We start from the raw sequence: 21,611 nt of genomic DNA, 5'->3' as shown, positions 1-21,611 counted from the left end.
CTTTAAACTCTTTAATGAAATTGAAAGGGAAGCAATACTCCCAAATTCATTCCTGGAAGCAAGCAGCACCTTGATCCCTAAAGCAGAGAAAGACCCAACTGAAAAAGAGAACTATAGGCCAATTTCACTAATGAACAAAATGCAAAAATTCTTAATAAGATACTGGCAAATAGAATGCAGAAGATCATCAAGAAGATCATACATCCTGACCAAGTGAAAGTCATCCCAGGGATGCAGGGATGGTTCAACATACACAAATCAATCAATGTAATACAATCAATGTAATATCAATAGAGCCAAGGACAAAAATCATTTGATTATCTTCATAGATGCAGAAAAAGCAGCTGACAAAATCCAGCACACATTTATGATAAAAACCCTACAAAAAATTGGAATGGATGGTCTCTACCTCAAACTGATAAAAGCCATCTATGAAAAACCAACAGCCAATATCATACTAAATGGTCAAAAACTGAAATCCTTCACACTAAAATCAGGAACAAGACAAGGATATCCACTATCACCACTCTTGCTCAATATAGTTTTGGAAACATTAGCCATGAAAATTAGACAAGAGAAAGAAATAAAAGGAATAATGACAGGAAATGAAGTCAAATTGTCATTATTTGCAGATGACATGATACTCTATATAGAAGACCCCAAGAACTCCACCAAAAGTCTTCTAGACTTAATAACCAAATTCAGTAAAGTAGCTAGATACAAGGTCAACACACAAAAATCAATAGCTTTCCTCTACAAGAGCAACAGACTCACTGAGACAGAAATATGACAAGAAATTCCTTTCACAAAAGCATCCAAAAAACGGAAATACCTAGGAATCAACGTAAAAAAAGAAATTAAAGACCTCTTCTCTGAAAACTATAGCACTCTGAAAAGAGAGATTGAAGATGATATCAGAAAATAGATAGACATCCCCTGCTCCTGGGTAGGAAGGATCAACATAGTGAAAATGGCCATACTTCCAAAAGTGCTATATAGATTCAATGTAATCCCAATTGCAATCCTAGCAGTATACTTCACAGACCATAAGAAAACAATCCAAAAATTCATTTGGAACAAGAAGAGACCCAGAATAGCAAAAGCAATTGTAGGTAACAGAGACATGGCAGGGGTATCACAACCCCCAACTTATAACTATACTACAAAGCTACTGTGATAAAAACAGCATGGTATTGGAAAAGAAACACACCTGAGGACCAGTGGAACAGATTAGAAGATGCAGAAACAACGCCAGACACACTCAGCCATCTCATCTTTGATAAAGGAGCCAAACACTCTCACTGGAGGAAAGATAGCCTCTTTAATAAATGGTGCTGGAAAAATTGGCTTTCAACTTGCCAAAGATTAAAACTAGACCTATATCTCTCGCCATACACTAAATAAAACCGAAATGGATGAAAGATATAAATATTAAAATAGAAACGCTGAACTGGCTGGAACAGAGGGTAGGTAGAACTCTTGAAGACATTGGTGTAGGAAAAGATTTTATGAACAAAACCTCAGTTGCCCATGAACTAGCACAAACAATCAACAAATGGGTTTTCTTCTTATTAAAAAGCTTCTGCACAGCAAGAGAAACCACCAACAGTGTGAAGAGACAACCCACAATGTGGGAAAAAATTTTCACCAGCAGTCCCTCAGACAAAAGTCAACTATCTCAAATCTATGAAGAAGTTAAAAAAATCAGACCTCCCAAATTTAAAGACCCAATCCAAAAATGGGCATCTGAAATGAACAGACATTTCTCAGACAAAGAAATAGAAATAGCAAATAAAAATATGAAAAAATGTTCAACATCACTGGTCATTCGAGAGATGAAAATGAAAACAATGCTGAGATTCCCCCTCACCCCAGAAAGAATGGCTGCTATCATGAAATCAAACAATAACAAATGCTGGCGGGGCTGTGGGGAAAGAGGAACACTGCTCCACTCCTGGTGGGAGTGTAGACTGGTGCAACCACTGTGGAAATCAGTTATGGAGATACCTCAAAGAACTAGGACTGGAAGTCCCATTTGACCCAGCTATTCCCCTGTTGGGTATCTTCCCAAAAGAATTAAAAGAATCATACCACAGTGATATATGTGCACCCATGTTCATAGCAGCACAATTTGTAATAGCTAAAACTTGGAAACAGCTCAAATGCCCATCAACTGGAGACTGGATAAAGAAGATGTTGGTTTTTTATAAAATGGAGTACTACTCAGGTATAAAAAAAGAGAAATTAGAGACATTTATAGCTAAATGGTTGCACAATGAGGCGATACTCTTAAGTAAAATAAATAGGACACACATGTGTAAATACTGAATAGTTTCTCTAGTGTGAGAAAATGAAAGTGTAAATAAGGCCTAAAAGGTATAATAGATAATGTGAAATAGAAAGAAAAGGGGCAAAGGGGGAGGGGAAGTGGAAGGGGTAGGGGAAAGGAAAGAAGGGAATGGAATTAATATGAGAAAATGAAAAAAAGGAAACAAAGTCTTTGTAAATAGGGAGGGATGGAGGGGGTGAAGGGAGGGCAGGGGAAGGGGGAAAATAAGAAGCAAGAGAGATTATGCAAAGGTGCAAATTTCCAATGATGAATGTCATTATATTGTATTACCTAAAATGTACCAATAAAATAAAATTAAAAAGAAAAGAAATCAACCAATAACAAATGCTGGCAGGGCTGTGGGGAAAGAGGGACCCTGCTCCACTGCCGGTGGGAGAGTAGACTGGTGCAACCACTGTGGAAATCAGTGTGGAGATATTTCTTATATGTCTTTACCACTTATTACTGATTCCCTTTTCCAACACCATCTAACATGTATCCAGGCTATAGCCATCAGGATTTCAGAGTCCCAGACAAGTGTCTAACTTGACTTCCATACCTCTATGTCTATCTTTGTGCCATTCATTCTACAATATTCTCTTCTCTCCTTTGCCAGAAACCTTTTTACTCCTTATCCCGGAAAGCAAATATGTATCTCTTTCTACAGTCTCTCCTGCAATACCATAGGTAGGAGCCCCTTTCTCTGCTTCTGAGCCCCTTTTGCATACTTTACTATGGAGCCATGGACTGCACTGGATTGCAGCACACTGGCCCCCTCCACTGGGCAGTACAGTGAATGTACACTCAGTGAAGAAAGGAAGGAAGGAAAGACGGAGGGATGAGGGAAGGTGCCTCTCAGGAATCTCAGCTGCAAATTCTGCTGGCTTCAAAGGTTTAACAAACCAAATGCTCTCAGCCAAGTGTGCTGATGACACCTGTAATCCCAGTACTTGGGAGGCTGAGGCAGGAAGATTGCTGTGAATGTGAGGGCAGCCTGAACTACGTAGTGAGAGCCTGTCTCAAAAAACTAAATACAAAACAAAAACAAACCAAATGGTCTATAAGAGGCATGTGAACATGCCTGAGTCATAAAGAAGTGGAGGAATTGCCTTGGGTAAGAATCAGAGTACATAATTTGCCGCTATGTTCTCTTGGAGTTTCACATAAGGCAGCTGCAACTAGGATGTGTAATAAGCAGTATAATTTCATAGGCTCCAATAAAAGAATAAATTCTTTAAAATACTTTTTCTTGTTGATCATCACACTGCTTAAAATACCTACCATTAGAATCACTTTTTATAGCTTCAAAAGATCTCTACAGAGATTTATCCAAAATGATTAAACGACTAATTAAAAGCCACTTAGGACAGAGCAAGTTCTTAAAGGGATAGCCGCAGAATACATAATTCTTCTCGTAAAATAGAAAAGAAGGAAATATTTAGGATTTGGTCTACAGGCAAGGGTAACCAGTCCTCGGGACCAAGAGGCAGCAGGCTGTGAGGCTGGATGGGGGGTGGGTACTGATCCTGAGAGACGCTCGGAAGGCAGAGAGGGAGGAGGGGAAGGCCCAGGTCTGTGGCCTGTTTCCTATTCCTTCCTCCAGCCATGTGTTATCTCGCCGGGAGTGTTATCATGTCAAAACCACTTAGTGCAAGCCAGCCCAGAAGAGAACGTTCCCCCTCTGCACATGTGCTTATTTATCTGGATATGGAGACGTGTATGTATTTCATGTATTTTTCAGCTTTCCTGCCGGTTGCTGTTTCACTGGCGAGAGAGGGCTGTTGGCTGGGCAGTCCGCGGGGAGGATGGGGAAGGACATTTAGGAGCAAACACTTCAAAGGGCTGTATGATGGGCCTGCTGCCTTTCCAGTGTCCAGCGAGGGGCCAAGTCCTGTGGATTTCACATCTGTGGTAATGTTTTACCGCTATGAGTTATTTTGAGTTGTTCTTGAACTTCACAGAAATAAAATCAAAAAGTGTGAATCCTTTGTGAGACTGAACGACCACCACATTTTTGGTGGAGTAACCGAGTTCACACGGCATGGTGACTCCCCCACATATTAGGAAAGCCCTTGAAATTCGTGAACCCTTTTCACATGTGCTGTCTCACAGGTACAATTGCACTTTGGTTCAAAAAAGACCATTCCGGGAACACAAAAAGGACAGAAAGGTACACAGGTCTTGTGGCTACCCCCCAACTCTCCTGTCTCTCCCTCTACAACCTGAAAAGGAAAGGAGATGAAGGGGAAAAAGGCACTGTTCTTGGGGTTGTAGGAAGGAGCTAGAAATTTCTGTCTTTATCACCTAAAGCATAAAGAGGTTTGATAAGAAAAGCCAGTGGGTTTTGCTTTTCTAAGTCAAACCGATGGAAAAGTAAGACAAAAGTATAACTAAGGTGGGTCTCTTGCTGGTTGTTAGCAGGTAGGGCCAAGAGGAAAACACGGTAACTCCAGGACCAAGGTCCACCCCACACAACAGAAGGAAGTCGTGAGAGGGCAAGACCAGGTCACGCCCTGGTGGCCAGCAATGAAGACGTTCCTGCCCTCCCTTCAACCCATCCCAATGTTCACAACCTAATCATTATGGTGTTAGTATATCGCACCACTATTTCTTGGTATTTTTAAAATCATCTTTCCACTGTGCTTTTATTTTCTACTGGTACATGGTACTCAAAGAACAAACTGCAAGTGAAGGCAGTGCCTGAGTAGCCAGAGCAACCTCCAGATCAGCTGGCCCACGCCTCCCTGCAGACAGGGGCTTCCCGAGGATATCTTCTGAGAAGAAGAAGTCTCCTTTTCATGAATTCAGATTATCCACTTTATCTGTAGTGTCATTTGTGTGTACCCTCTGAGAAATTTTTGCCTAACTCCAGGTTGTCATTATTTCCCACCATGAATTTATCCAGTTGTTTAAAAAAAACCTTAGTCTGTTAAGAAATCTGTATTTTCTCTATTGTATTACCTTGAAGTCTTCTTTTAAAAAATCAATGAATTTTACACATGTAGATCTCTTTCTTCCTGCTTTAATGTGTCTCATTGATCTATTTATCTACCCTTAGATCAATTAACACTGCATGTGGCCTTGCAGATTTAGAGGAACTGAAAATCTGATAGTATAAGTCCTTGAGCTGTTTTGTTTTTAAATATTGACTTAGATGTCTAGATCTTTTACTTTTCCATATACATTTTACAATTAACTTGTCAATTATTACAGGAAAAGTCTTTTGTGGTTTTTTTTTTCCTTTGGTACCTGGTATTGAACTCGGGACCTTGCATTTGTAAGGCAGGCACTGGAACCACTGAGCTAAATCCCCAGCTCTTTTGCAGTTTTGATTGGAACTGTAAATGTTGTACAGATCAGTCTGAAGAGAACTGACCATGTTTAATTCATGAATATCATACATTTCTCCACTGATTGAGACACTATTTTTTATCAGCAATATGTTGTAGTGTTCAGTGTAGATATCTTGCATAATTTTTGATAAATTTATTTCCAAATATTTAGTGCTTTTAGATACTACTGTAGGTATAATTTTGAAATCATATTTTTAATTGTTACTGTATATAGGAATAATTGCTTTTTGTATTTGACTTTGTATCCTACAACTCTGACAGTTTCATGTATTGGTTCTATTGTTGTAGATTTTTGTAAGTTTTTTTAATGCAGATAATTATGTTGTCTGTAAATAAAAAATTTAATACTTCTTTTCAGCTTTTTCCTTTTCTTTTCCTTACCTTATTCCACTAGCCAAGACCTCCAGTGTGATATTTAATACAAATATCTGAACAAATGTCTATCCATTGCTCCTGCTCATAAAGAACGTACATTATCTCACTATTCATTACACTTTTAGATAGGTGCTATTGATAATATTGAGGAACAGTCTTCTTATTCTTTACTGAAACTGCTTTTTAATCATAGATGGACATTAAATTTAGTAGTTGCTTTTTCTTTCATCTATTGGGATAATTAAAATTTCTCTCTTATCTTTTCATTATGATAGATGACATCACTGATTTTTAAAGATATCAAGCTAACCCTGAATGTTATGGATACATTGGGTACAATGTGCTAACACCTTTATATATTTCTACATCCAATTTGCTAACACTTTATTAATGAATTTTGAATCTTTCTTCATAAGGTATATTGTTTGTTATGCTGTCTTCTTTTATTATGTTGGTTAGGTTTTGGGAATGGTATGGCAATATAAGTTGGTATTAGGGTGTGAGCAAAATAAGAGTTAGGCAGTGTTCCTTCTTCCTCTATTTTCTGAGAGTTGTACACATGATCGATATATCTTCCTTCAGTGTGTAGCAGAAATAGTCAGGCAAGCTGGTTTATAGTTTTCTTTCTGGAAAGACTTTTTAAATTATAAAGTTAAGTTGTTTAATATGAGTATGCTTGTTCAGATTTTCTATCTTGTCTTCTGTCAATTTTTGTAAGTTGTATTCTTCAAGACTCTGTCCATTTTACCTAAGCTGTGAGATTTGTTAGCATGAAGTTTTATTGTAATGTTGCCTCATTACCTGTTAATTCTCTGGAGGATCTTTAGTGATATTTTCATTTTCATTCCTGATACTGGTAACATGAACATTCCTTTTTCTCCTTTATCATTCTTGCCAGAAGATTATCAACTTTATAATTTTAAAAATATAGACTTTCAGCTTTAATTTTCCCTATTTGATTTCTAGGAATTTATCTTTATTATTTTCCTTCTTCTACTTATTTTGGGTTTAATTTGCTCTTTCTGTAGATTTGTAAGGTAGAATATTAGTTCACATTCTTCTAACATTAGCATTTCATCCTATAAATTCTCTAAAAGCATTGCTCTGGCTGCATCCCACTAATTTTGCTATCTTCTATTTTCATTATCACTCAACTTGAAAAATTTCCTAATTTCCATTGTGACTTTCTCATGTTGCAAATCATTGATTATTTAAGAAGTTGTTTAATTTCCAATTATTTGAGGCTTGTCTGTCTAATATATTGATTACTAATTTAAGTCTACTTGAAATCATAGAATGTACTGGTCATTTCCATTTTAAAATGTGTTGGTATTCATTTTATGATACAACACATGGTTATGTTGGTGAGCACATCATGTACACTTTAAAAGAATAGTCATTCTTCTGATGTTGGGAGAAATGTGCTCGGAATACCAGTTATGTCATGAGCTTTCAAATCTGCTACATTACTATTGATTTCTTTCTCTACTGGAATTATTATCAAGATAGGTTGACTTGATTATGAATTTATTTAATTTTTTTATTTTTTGCTTTCATTATTATGTGCATACATGTTTAGGATTAACATGTCTCCTGATGAATACAGACAGCTTCATCATGACAAAATATCCCTCTTTATCTCTGTAAATATCCACTTTCCTGAAATGTACTTTGTCTGATTTTTTTTTATTAGTCCATGTTTGCAGTACATGAAGTTTACAATCATCTCGGGGAGTAGGTACATGTGAACAATACAACTTGTTTCATTTTTTTAAAACCCCTTCCCTCCCTCCCTTCTCATTTAATTCCCCTTCCCCTTTTTCATTCTTGTTGATATTATTAATCTTAGCTCATATTTATGGCATATAACGCTTCCATTGATTGAAGTTATTAGGGTCGTGTACATGGCATATCTTTATTTTCTTTTCCTCCTCCTCACCCCACGTCCTTGCTCTCTTGGACTACTTCCCATTCACAAGAGACATTAGGATCGATACTCAGATTTTCTTATATCATTTTCAATCATTTTACCTTCAGCCCGTTTACATCTTTAGCTAAACTCGGTCTCTCAGAGACAGGCCAGAGCTGGGGCTTGGCTTTCGCTAATCTAGCCCTCTCTGCCTGCCCGCTCGCTGCCGATCTGTGTGCAGGTCTCCAAAGCCTGAACTGCCTGTGTCTGAACATCCGCCAACGTCACTGGCCCCGCGGGTCAATTCAGCCACTGTGCACACAGCTGCTGGGAAACCTGGCGAATTCCCCTGCATCCATCCACTGAGCCGTAACTCTGTATCTCTTTCTATCTCTTCATAATTCTTCTCTATCATGATTGAATGATTCTTTGTATAAACTACCACTGTACAAATTATTGTGCAGTTTTTCTTCTGTCTTGGACTCAGGTGGAGACACCCCCTCCTGTGGTTCCCTCTTTTTCAGAGCTTAGCCATGCACTTTCAGTTTCTCTGGCAGAACTGAACTCCATCGGCTGACACCTGAAAACAGATTGCAGCTTTTGTTCTTGGTTCAGTTCTAGCTTCCATTTATTAAATAAACTGGGGGTTGTCCACTGGGGGGAAAGTCAGATAATGCAGACCCCACATGCTGCACTTCTTTACTGAAGAACTAAGATCCCACTACTTTCTGTCTGCATTCCAGATTTTTCAAATACTTGCAGTGCTAAGTATCTTCCTGGGTCTCTGTGCAACATAAACTACGTTGTTATTAGAATGAAAGTTGTTATACAACACTTGCAAACAGCTTCACTGCAGTTAATTCACATGTCAAATCACTCTTAAAGTGTTCGGTTCAGAGAGCCACCCCCAGCACTGAGGAGGTGAGCCTTTTGGGCTGCTGTACCACTGCCTCCAGCGCCAAGGAGCAGAGCTGTCCCCAGCCCTGAGGAAGTGAGCCATGTGGGCGCCAAAGCACACATCCAGTACCACATATCCCCCTCCGCCCCCAAAATGAGAAGATATGTAAATAAATCTCAAAACCAGATTTCCAGATCAACTAAAGCAACTCCAAAAGGAAACAAGATGGAATGCTCTGATATACTCAACCATCGGACTCTGAACTGGCAACAAAAGAGGATCTGGAAAAAATGAAATCAGAAGTAATTTCTCAGATAGCAGCAGAAATTGTGCCCATAGTGCAAGACATGATTAATAAATCTAGAGAGGACACAGATAAAAAAATAGAGGAGCTGAGGAACATGATGGAATCCCAACATAGGAAACAAATGGAATCCATAAAACAGATACAGACAGATTTCCAGGAGATTAAAAACTCCATTGAAAGTTTACACAACAGAATGAACCAGTGTGAGGACAGAATTTCAGATATAGAAGATAAGGTTGCAATGAGTGATCAGGAAAAGAAAAATTGCTTTAAAATAGTAAGGGACCATGAGAAATCAATCCAACAGCTGCTAGACAATGCAAAGAATAACATAAGAATATCGGAGTCAATGAAGAAACAGGAGAGAGTGCAGATGACATAAAAAAATTGTTCACAGAAGTGATGGCAGAAAACTTCCCAAGCAGGGGAAAAGAACTTGACATACAGATAAGTGAGGCATATAGGACTCCAGATATCCTTGATTAAAGAAAATCTACACATAGGCATATAATAGTTAGGATTCCAGAAACCCAACAGAAGAACAAAGTTCATGTTTTTTTATTCTAGGAAATTCTTGCCTACCCTAAATTCATGAACATTTTCCCTTACAATTTCTTCTTTAAGTTTTACAGTTTTAGTCTTTCATATTTAGGTTCATAGATCCTTAGAAGTTATTTTTATGTATGGAAAATAAAGAGTTAAGGTTAATTTTTTTTTTTTTTTGGTACCGGGGATCGAACTCGGGTCCTTGCCCTTGCAAGGCATGCGGCGGAACCACTGAGCTAAATCCCCGGCACATAAGGTTAATTTTTTACATATGGACACCAGTTGTTCTAGTACCATTTGCTGAAAACACCATCTTTTCCTCTGCTCTTGAGTTGAGTTTATGTTCTATAAAATGTTAATGTTAAATAATCTATCAAAACTCAGTGGAACATATATGTGTGGTTCTATTTCTAGGTTCTCTGTTTTATTCCATTGATCTATATGTCTTTCCTTACACCAACACTGCCTTGATTACTGTAGCTTTAGAGGAAGTCTTAAAATTAGGCAAGGAATGTCTTCCAAGGCTGTTATTATTTTTCTTTTTACTTTCCTAGGTCCTCTGTACTCCTATATAACTTTTATTTTTTTATTTTTATTTTTTAGCTATAAAAATACCAAGTTGATAACCTTTATTTCACAAAGAGTCTCGATACAATTATTATAATAATCCATACATTATGGTTTCTAAACATTTACCAACTAATGGTTTTTGTGAGAGGCTGTTGTCCTTCATGGTTCAGGGATAGTTTAGATGGCTGATGCTTGTAAGAGCCCAACTTTTCTTCCTTTCTACTCAGCAAGTTAGTCTTTTCAGAAGTCTTGCCGGATGTTTTCTTTGTTTGCTTCTCCCTGTTGCTGCTTAATTTGATGGATTTCATTTTCTAGTTGCACAGTAGTCCATTCAATCTCGTAATTCTTATTGACCAGGGACACCCAATTTGACTCGATTTCTCTCAATTTAGATCCAGCTGTGAGTTGCATGTTTTTCTGCTGGCAGTTTAAATCTTGAATATGCTTCTTAACTTCTGAAGCTCTTTCTGTGCATGTTCAATTATATGAACTAGATTTTCGTTATATACTTTCCAGGCATTACATCCATGCTGTGACATTAGCTCCAGATTCTGAATTCGTATTGCTTGGTGCTCTAATTGGGCCATAGAATTGTTTACACATTCTTGCCATGCAGTAATGTCATTTTTCTGACTTGAGGAAGGGGCTGGAAGCTCTTATCGTTTTATACTGAGCAATTCAATTGGTTGTCGAGCAGCCAGTCTTTCAAATTCATTTCTCATTATGTCAGTTTCGAAAGCAGAATAATCCGGGGCTGTTAAGTAACTCAGGTAGTTCTTGGTAGGTCGGTATCTGCGAGTTTCCTCCTCTACCAGAGCCGCAGCCGCTCCCCGCACGCCTGGCGCTTCATAGCCTTGATCAAAACACGGCAGCGCATACACCACTATGTCTCTGGCCACCAACCCCGTGCCCGCCATGACCCTACATAACTTTTAAATTTCAATATCCAGTTCTTCATTTACAGCAAGTATACACAGACCTGAATTTTTATATATACCTTGTGTTTTCTCATCCTAATAAATTCAAATACAAGCTCTAGGGGCTCCTAGAGATTTCTTAATATTTTCTCTGTAGATGATCATTTCATCTACATATAAAATTTTTACTTCTACCTTGACAATCCTATGCCATTTGTTTCTTTTTATTACCGGACTATTTTGTTTTGGGCCTAGGTTTCAAAGTTTAATGGACAGATAAAGAGTAAGCATATCTGCCCTTGTTCCCCACCTTAAGGAGAAAGCATTGTATCTTCTCCATTCATATAAGGCGTTCTCCCTGAAAGTATGGACTGCATGTCTTTAATCTGTTGAGAAGGTTCTGTTCTACTTCTAGTCTCCTGATAGCTTTTACCATGAACAGCTGTGGAATTTAGTCCAATACTTTTTCTCCAACTAGTGACAGGATCCTATGGCTTTTTCCTTTCCTCTGTTAAAATGATGACTTTTGGGGGTGGATCTTCCAATGCTGAACCAACACTGCCATCCTTATAATAAAACCACTTTCTACATACTGCCAGATCTGACTTCTAATAGTTTGTTTTGTTAAACAAATTTCTATCTATGTTCATACTTTTTTCTTCTATTATCTTTATCCAGTTTTAGTATTAGCACAATGTTGATTTCCTAAAATAAGGACAAAAGTGTTCCTTCCTTTTTCTGCTTTAAATGTTTGATATAATTCATCAGTTAAAATGTATTAGAGCCTGCTGTTGTCATATAGGTAGGTTTTCAAGCTAGGAATATATTTTCTTTAATAGGTGCTATTCAAATTTTATATTTCTTCCAGAGTCAGTTTCATTAATTTGTCTTCCAAGGTACTTCTTAGAAGTTGTCAAATTTATTTCAAAAAAGATTTTTGTAATATGCTTTCTATATCCCTTTAAATTCTGTAAAATCTGTGGTAATGTCCTCTAAATCTTGATATTGTAATTAAAAACTGTATAATTAGGCTGGGGATTTAGCTCAGTGGTTTCACCGCCTGCTGCACAAGCTCAAGGATCTGAGTACAATCCCCAGTACCAAAAAAAAAAGTATAATTGATATTGTGTAATAGGAAGAAAAGGTCTAAAGGAGTAGGGGAAGTGGGAGGGGTAGGGGAAAGGAAAGAAGGGAAAAGAAAAAATATGAGAAAAGGAAAAAAAATGGAAACAAAGTCTTTGTAAATAGGGAAGGGTGGAGGGGGTGAAGGGAGGGCAATGGAAGGGGAAAAAAATAAGAACCAAGATACGTCATGTAAAGGTACAAGATCCCAATGATGAATGTAACTATTTTATGCCTAAAATGTACCAGTAAAATTAATGCAAAAATAAATAAATAAATAAATAAATAAATTGTTCAGTTCAGTGTCTGTTTTACCATATTCACGGAGATGTACAACCGTCAGGACAATTAATTTTTGAACATTTGAATACCCCCAAAAGAAATCTCATACTGATTAGCAGTCATTCCCCATTCCTTCCTGTCATAGTCAGGCACAATGATACCTTCTATCTCTACAAATCAGTGCTAGATAATTCCTATAATGGGGTCATGCAAAATAAGGTCTTTTTTGTAAGTGCTTTCTTTGATTTAGCATGTTTTCAATGTTAATCCATGGTGTAGCATGCTCTAGTATTTCATTCCTTTTTACTGATGAACAATATTCCATTGTATTGACATAATACTTTGTAATCCCTTCTTCAGTTGACATACATGTTAACTGTTTCTACTTTTTGGCTATTAGAAATAATGCAGCTGTGAACATTCATGTAGAAGTTTTTTGTGGATACATATGCTTTCATTTCTCTTGGTTATATATCAAGGAATGTAATTCCTGAGCTGCATGATAATTCTGTGTTTAATACTTTGAGAAAGTTTCAAACTGCTTTAGAAAGTAACTGGACCATTTCATATTCCCAACAGCAATGTATAATGCTTCCATTTTTTCCACCTCCTTGATATTACCTGGTATTGCCTATCTTTTTGTTTATACCACCTTGTGCATATGAAGTAGTATATCATTGTTGGTTTGTTTTGCATTTCCCTGCTGAGTAATAATATTGATCATTTTTTCATATGCTTACTGGTTATTCTATTTATTGTTTCATATATACATTTGCTTATTTTTAAGTGGGTTATATCACTTTTTATTTCTGACTTGTAAGAGTTCATCATATATTCTGGATATCGGTCCCTTATCAGACGTGATATGTAAATATTTTCTCTCATTCTACATACTTTTGTTTCACTTTCTTGATGGTATAATTTGCTACACAGCAATTTTTATTTTGATGAAGTCTAATTTACCTATTTTATATTTTGCCACTTGTTTTGGTTTCACACCTAAGAAACCATTTCTTAACCTACATTCATAAAGATTTACATCTATATTTACTTCTAGGACTTTCTAAAACTTCTAGGAGTTTTATAGTTTCAGGTCTTCCTTTGGGCCTTTCATCACTTTTGAGTGTAATATTCATACATAGTGTTAGGTAAGTGTCCAACATCAGTATTCTGCATGCAGTTATCCAAGTCTTTCAGCACCATTTAGTCAAAAGACTATTATTTTCACATTAACTGTCTTCCTATCCTTATCAATTAACAACAAATGAAAGGGTTTATTTGGGAGCTCTCCAGATTTTATTCCACTGATCTATATGCCTGGCCTTAGGCCAGTACTACATTCTCTTGATTGGTGTAGCTTTCTAGTAAGTTTGATAGAAGTTAGGAAGTGTGAGTTTTCCGTATTTATTCTCCTTTTTGAAATTGTTTCTGGAATTTGGATTCTAGACCTAACTTTTATTATCAGGTTGAGAATTGCTGAAGTTTTCATGGGCTTTCATTGAATCTGTAGATTAACGTGAAGAGTATTGCTATGTTAATAATGTTAAGTTTTCTAAACCTTAGGTTCCATTTATGCAATTCTTTAATCACTTTCTAGGATGTCCAATAGTTTTCAGTGTATGCATTTAAGAGTATTGTTGTTGTTAAGCTTACTTGGTGATATATTATTTCTGAAGCTATATTAAAATGAAATTGTTTTACTAATTTCATATTACAATTGTTGGTTACTAATATATGGAAATAAAGTTGATTTTATATATTGATCTTGTATCCTATAACTTTGCTAGATTTATTTATTAGTTCTAATGATCTTTTTTCATAGACTCTAGATTTTTCACTATACAAGATCATTTTATCTGCAAATAAAGACAGTCTCACTTCTTGTTTTCTGAACTGTGTATTTTTGTCTCCTTCCTGTGTTGCCTGGGACACCTGGCACGTATTGAACAGAAGCACCAACAGTGAGCGTGACCGTCTTGCTCCTGACCTCATGAGAGTATTCCATGGATAGCGGCTGCATGTAGTTGGCTGATAAAATTTCCTTTCTGATTTGTGTAGTTCTATTCATCACTGAAAGTAAAGTACTGAAATCTCTCAATATTAAGATTAAACTAACAATCACTTTCATGACTTTTTGAAAGCAGAGAAACTTATTAGAACATGAGAAGCCCAGCTCTCCAACAGAAACCTATGTGTGATAGTTCAGGTACAGGCACAAGCACGTAAGAGGCCTTATCTCTCGGGTCTTGTGGGGTAAACCTGCCTCCTTGCCTTTGCCCTGATCCACAGCCTTGAGGTCCTTCAGACAATGACAGGACTGGGCCCCTCACCAGCTCTGCTCTTCCTCACATCTGCATCTGAAGCATAGGTGCCTCCCGCTGAGGTGGCCCTCTTAGAGGACCCAGAAGGCGTCTTCTTAACAATTCAGTACTCGGTATTCTTCCATTCCTAGACCTTTTCCAGCCAGGTCCACAAAACTTCAGAGGCCTCTCCATGCAGTGAGCCAGTTCCCATGCTTGTGCTGCTCCATCTGACACTGTGCCTCGTGCTACCCACTGGGAAGAATGGAGGAGATACAGTCCGAGCTTTCCTTCTTCTTCCCTTGGGTTTTCCTCTGGTTTTCACCAAGTGATTAAAGGCTTGACTGTTGCCGTTGCCTGTTGCTTTAATCAGCTACTTTGACATCTGGTAGCTCTGCACGCTCCATTTCAGCTCTGCTCTTGAGAGTACTCTTTACCAAACCTATTTCTTTCTTTGTCTATTGCTTGAAGTTTAAAAAATACACAAATGGACTGAAAGTAATATAACTTTGCCATCTGCATACCATGTAATTTAATATCTGTATATATTTTGCCACTATTACTTTGGCTTTGAAAATAAAATTTTACCCATGTTAAGTAGAAGCTTCCAAATTCTCTTCCTTAGTGTCATTGTCTCCTATATTCTCCAGAGGCAAGCACTAAAATAAACTTGATGTATACCATCTAGTGCAAATTTTTCTAATCTTGTTTTATTGATATGTATCAAAAATAACATGCAAACTTATTCTCTGAATTTTAAAATTAGTATATATGTAGAAATTGTGTATTTGCATTTTTCAACTCACAGGTCAGTCTGTCTGGTGAATTAAATGAAATGGATCCAATTCCCATCAAAGCAGAGTTTAAATTAGGTCTTTTCTATCAACCCTTTTCCCTAACTCCTACACCTCATTACTACAGCCAAGGAAAATGCTATGAAAGTTGGCATTATTGTCAACAGGGTTACAAGGACAAAGGAGGCTACAAGTGTTGGAAGACTTCTCTTTATAAGAAAGCAAGGCTATAATTTCCCTGAAATCAAAACTCACGTAGATTTTCCAGTGCTCTTTAATAGGAAAGGATTTATTACATATCCTGACCATGTCCAATTCTGCTGTCTTACTTGGGGAGTAATTAGTATTAACAGGAACTAGTTGACAATGTTAACTTGAACATTTCTGAACATTTCCCCTTTTACTTCTTATAGAAATGAGAAGGGCCTCTGAAACTATGTACTTCAACCCTCTCATCTTACAAAGTAACAAGCAAAACCCAAAAGACTAAGTGACTTGTGCAAAGTCATAAAATTGGCCAAACCAGGACTAAAACTCAAAGGTCGCCAGATTCTTAGTTCACTACTTTTCACACTAGTTATTGATTATTAAACTGGAGAGCGTGAAGCTATCTCAAGGGTTATTTGCATAGATGAAAGGAAAAGATTCAGCAGCTTAGTATCTGACTCCTGTCATCTTCACCTAGGTACCTCAACTTTGGACAATTGTTATCATCTTCTCAAAGCTATTGTTTATCTATGTAGGATGCAGTGGCTCCTTGAACACATTTTGGCAAGTTTTCATACGAGGTGTTATTTGCAGGATGTTTTCTGTCATTAATTTCACATCACCAGCAAGAAGCCATTCTTTTTATTAAAATTAATGGGTAGAGTCTTGAAAATTCATCTCAATAGTTAGATTTTACTGGGCCAAGTTTCCAAGTAATGTTACCATCATCTGTGTATTCATTTATGAATTACACTAGAATAAGTAAGAAGGAAGGATTTACAACATGAATTTTTAAGTCATAGTTAAAATATAAAGTTCCTACATTATATCAGTTTTGGAGCTAACTTATTAGCTATACAGGGCACACAGGTTTAAATCTCCTTTGGACTATTTTATCAAAACAACATTTTTTGATGTAAAAAATTTCTCTTGGTCATTTCTAACAGAATTTAGAAGTTCTTCAACTGTCAAGGCAGATACAAAAGAGAAGATTAAAATCCACTATTTAATTCTAAACATTAACATGAAGTTGAAGATCAAAAATGGTCACAAAAATATTACCCATACCTTCTTGTTGGATACAGGAATACATGTGAAAATTTGTAACAGTAATCATACTCTTTTCTGTTACTTAAGTAATCTAACCTTACAAAGTTTCTGTAATAAAGACCAATTTCTTAAGCAACCTGAAAAACAGAAATTACAGCCACATTCTATAGAATATAATTTCAGTATTTTAGGTTCATCGTCATTTAATATTCAAACCAATTGCTCTAGGTAATGATTCTCAGAATAGAATCCTTGACTCCTGAAATTATAAATATCTGAGTATTTTATGAGTCAAAGAAGCTCTAGAATTTCCTTTTTCCTCCTTTCACATGAACAGAAATTAAGAGATGACTATGATAGCCTTATCTTAAAATAATCTTTGAGTACTGTCATGTCAGATAATTTTTGCATCATCATTAGATGAAATTACTTTAATATTTCCCTAATAGAGTATGTTTTCTTCTATTGTTATAGATAACTTGCTTTATAAAAATGCTACCAGCGTATTTCCATGCATAGATGTCATAAGGACAAAGAGCCCCATGTCCACAGATACTTAGATATCTATGATAAATGTTGGGAATTTTGATTAATACTAAAGAAAGACTGAATTGAATTTGGATTTCATATTTGTCCTAGGTTTTTCCCCCAACTACAAAGTTGTACTTCATGATTTCAGACCAAAAATTTAAAAATTACTTTTCTTGAAACTTTTTATCAAATAACAGAAGGTTTGCCTTCTTGACAGCATTATCTACGATTGAAAAATAAAAATAAAATCTAAATACAAAAAAGTGTTGCTTGGCAGTTGACACAGGAATTATTGAGTAATTCTATGTGTTAAGTGCCCTTGTTTGTAAAGGAAACAGCCCACTTACTACCTATGTGTATCACTTCTGCCCAATGCTGTAATTCGGATTGAATCTTCCTCAAAAGCCCATGTTTCGTGGGCTTGGTCCCCACTATTGGAAGGCAGTGGATTGTTCAGGAGACAGGGCCTTGTGGAAGGCCCTTCGGTCCTTGGCAGTGTGCCCTCAAAGGGGATGTGGGAACGTGGCCTGTCCTCTCTTCCCTCCGCTCCCGGGCTCATGAGGCAAGTGGTTTCTTTCTACCACACACTCCCACGACGATGTGCTGCCCTGTCACAGGCTCAAAGCTATGGGACCAATGGATCACGGACTGGAACTTCAAATCCCATGAACCAAAAAAACCCTTTTCTTTGAAAGGTTAATTATCTCAAGCAATTTGTTATAGTTACTAAGTTCTGACTAATACACCATAACATTGTCCATACAAAGGAATGTTAGAAATACTAGAGCACTTTCATATATGCAGGGTATACATGAAAGGAAAAGAAGATGTAAATGGAACTTAAAATCTTCCCTTGCTCGAAGTTACTCACGGCACATTTCCTTGGCAGGGTAGCATCCCTGTCTATGGACCATGTCCCTGGGAGTTACCATCTCTTTGCCTCTTAGTTTGCACGATGTGCTTTTTGATACACTAGTCTTGTACTACATAAAAACTACCAACCATATAAGGTATCACTGCTCAGCAGGAATGGGGAAAATAAACCAGCTTATTTTACGTGTGTTGGAGGATTCCCATACTGGGAAGTCGCCTCACCTTGACCCTCAGTCACAGTGTTTGGACCAGGGCAACTCTCTGAATATAATTCTAAATTACAGCACCATGCAGGGCTTCTGTTGTATCTATGGCTAGCTACCTTGCTTCACCCTAGGTATGCCAGGCCAATCTATGCAAAGCGCCTGACACATGATACGTGCTCAGTACATGGCAGTTTTCTTCCCTGGCTAGAATGCAGGGAGGGGATTTTACTGTGGAAACACCCTGGTTGTGTCTGCTTTAATCTGCTCTACAGCTAGCTTTGGAAATCATGTCTGGAATGAGGTTGTATAAGCCTATCTCTATCTCAGAGAGAATTTAAAATAGTATCAGACTCAGAGATTCCCAGGTTGGGACTGCCCCTGGACTGGATCATATCACTTGCTGCAAGACATGGGAATTAGAGCCAATAACTGCTCAGGGTATAGGGTACAGTCTATAGCAGCACCTAGGGGGAGAGTCACAGGTTTGCTCTGGAGGCAGGAGCTTTACAGAATTCAAGAGCAGCTCCCCTGTGTTTGGTGTATGCAGGGGAGACAAATAGTTTACAAATGCTGCCACTTCCAAGTGTAAGGGTAGCAATGTCAGGAGATGAGGTGGAAAGGAGCCAGGCACTGGTCTCAGAGTTCAAATCCTGGTGCTGCTATTCATTAGTCATGCAGTTGGGCATTTATAATATAAGTTTCTGTCTGCTGAACACTGAAATGGGAACTATGATTTTTCTATTTCATAGATCATTAAAAAAAATTATGACATCGTGTCAGGTCCACTCACTGACCCGATAGGCAGGTTTGAGTCTGACCTCCTTGGGCTACTTGATCAGGAAACATCCACATTTACCAGTGCCCCTGAGTGTACCCTGGCTGCAGCTGCATTTCCAAGGCGCCCCACATGGGCGCGGCCCAGTCCACAGTAGTTCTCAGAGGGTTTCCTCCATTCTCTGCATATTCATTCAAAACATAGTTCGTGTGTGCCTACTACCTGCCAGGCAGAATGAAGAGATGGAGAAACATTAACCAAGAAAAGAGGGCCCGGCCCTGGTGCCAATTGTGGTTAATTTAGTAAGGAAGAGACAACAAATAAGTGAACATGCATAAAGATATAATTTCATATTATCATAAGGAAAAAAATTAAAACAGTCCAATGACAGAAAATAATTGGAGGAGAGAAATTTATAAGATGATCATGAAATGTCTGCCTGAACAAAGCACCATTTAATGCTATGACTTGAAGACCCCATGCCTCCAAGATCGGGCAGCGTGGCACCCATCTGAGGAGTGGATCCATTTATTGTCTGGTGCTGGTCCCTGACTTCTCTCCCAGCAATTTTCTACCCTAAGCAGCCTTTGCCTTTTTCTGTTCTCCGCTATGACCTGGGGGATTTCTCCTGCCCAGCTTGCCTGGGGCAAGTCTGTGACCCTGCTGTTTTCTACCTACTACCAACTATCTCCATGAAACATTTATCCCTTCATGCATGCAGTAGACTACACCAAGGCATGCTGTGTAACTTTCAGTCATAAAGCACATTTTTCTTCAATGTGAATGTGGTCAGACGCCAAACACAGCTGGAGACCTCCAAGCAAACTATTTTCAGAGGACTAAAATGTCCAAATGATCCCCAAATTGATTTGATCTCACAGAGCAACCTAATTTTTCCTCCCATTCTTCTACCTTGTAGCACTTTAATTTATATGCCAATAAGCTGCCGTGTGCAATAACTTTGCAATTGTAAAACCTGTTCATTTACCAGTCACTTCATGATGTGCACCTCATCAAGATTTAAATGTATGGATCTACGTCAATATAAGCTTACCCAGTTCAGTAGGTCAGCAAAGGAAACAGATAATCTACACACATTGATGGTTTAATTCCAAACCAATAAATAAAACTTGATTACTTAATTAAGACTGATCATTCAAATCACTATGCAAAGGTTATGTGTGTCACATTCTACAGTAACTTAATAATGGGCTTGTCTGATTTCCTTTCACAATGTAAAAGTGATAGGAATCCAATCTATGCTGTCAACTCTCTCTTTTCTGCCAAAAGGCAAGTAGGGATTCCTAGGTGTTTCGAAAAACTCAAAGTAGAATGTCAAATGTAAGGCTCGGATCACTGGAAAGGCCAGTGAAGGCTCACAGCAGTGCTTCTTTTCATATTTATCTGTACCACATAGAGATTCTAGTTTTATAAAATGCAGTTTCAAAGAAGTCACTGGCTCTTAGCAAACCAAATTCAATGAAAGTAAGGATTGCCACGGCCATGAGCTCAATCATTACCAGGGTAAAGGGCAAGGACTCAAACACGTGTCTGTCTCACATCTTCTTTTCATAACATGGTACTAGTCACCAAGTTAATACGTAACTAAAGAGAAAAGTCACAAATGTCTGATCTCAGAAAAATGGATTCATTCTGCTTTTTTGAAAAAAAAATCTGCTTAATCATATGTTAAAATTTAACCAAGTGAAAGCAATCAGTCTGCTGGGCTCAAAGCCTTCCCTTTGCAATGCGAATTCCTTCCCATCACCAAGGCCCCACATAACTTAGCCCTGTCAGTCTTTCTCACCTCACTCCCGCAGCTCCTCCTCTTTCCCAGCACGCTCCAGGCACGCTGGGCCCCTGTTCCATGTGCACAGCCCCCTGCACTGGGAGGTATTCTTCTGCTGAGGTGCTACTGCTGTAGATGTTCATAAAGGTGCCCGTTCCCTTCACGTGATCTCACATCACAATTCACCTCCTTCGAGAGGCCTCTGAATGCTGAATACACCGGCCCTCTCCTGGTCTGAATTCTTCATAGCATCCATCCGTTTTTAGCTCTTTGCTAGTCAGCTTTGTTTTCTGTCTCTCCTACTACAATATAAGCTCTATGAGAGCAGGGTTCTCGCTAACTGCCACATTTTTTAAAAACAAGTGGATAATTAACTCAAAGCAAATGCACAAGGACAAGGAATAAGTAACGTGATTTTCAGAGAACAGGAAAAATTCTGAGGACTCCTAGATGGCTGTGACTCAGCTATAACTGTGGT

General features: G+C 37.9%; 1 protein-coding gene and 1 pseudogene across 1 annotated transcript in view; both read right to left on the bottom strand.

The window, feature by feature from the left end:
- The window catches only part of Gpr158 (G protein-coupled receptor 158), a 501,792-nt gene that overhangs the window by 110,726 nt on the left and 369,455 nt on the right, over positions 1-21,611 (bottom strand). The window lies entirely within an intron of this gene.
- LOC147829092 (pre-mRNA-splicing factor SPF27 pseudogene) lies at positions 614-21,145 on the bottom strand (annotated as a pseudogene).

The sequence above is a fragment of the Heterocephalus glaber genome, unplaced genomic scaffold (assembly GCF_053883595.1).
Source record: "Heterocephalus glaber isolate CG9 unplaced genomic scaffold, H.glaber_assembly_v1.0 deba00000768, whole genome shotgun sequence".
Classification (NCBI taxonomy): Eukaryota; Metazoa; Chordata; class Mammalia; order Rodentia; family Bathyergidae; genus Heterocephalus; species Heterocephalus glaber.
Note: the sequence above shows the minus strand (reverse complement) of the source record. Positions and strands in the feature narration are given on the sequence as shown.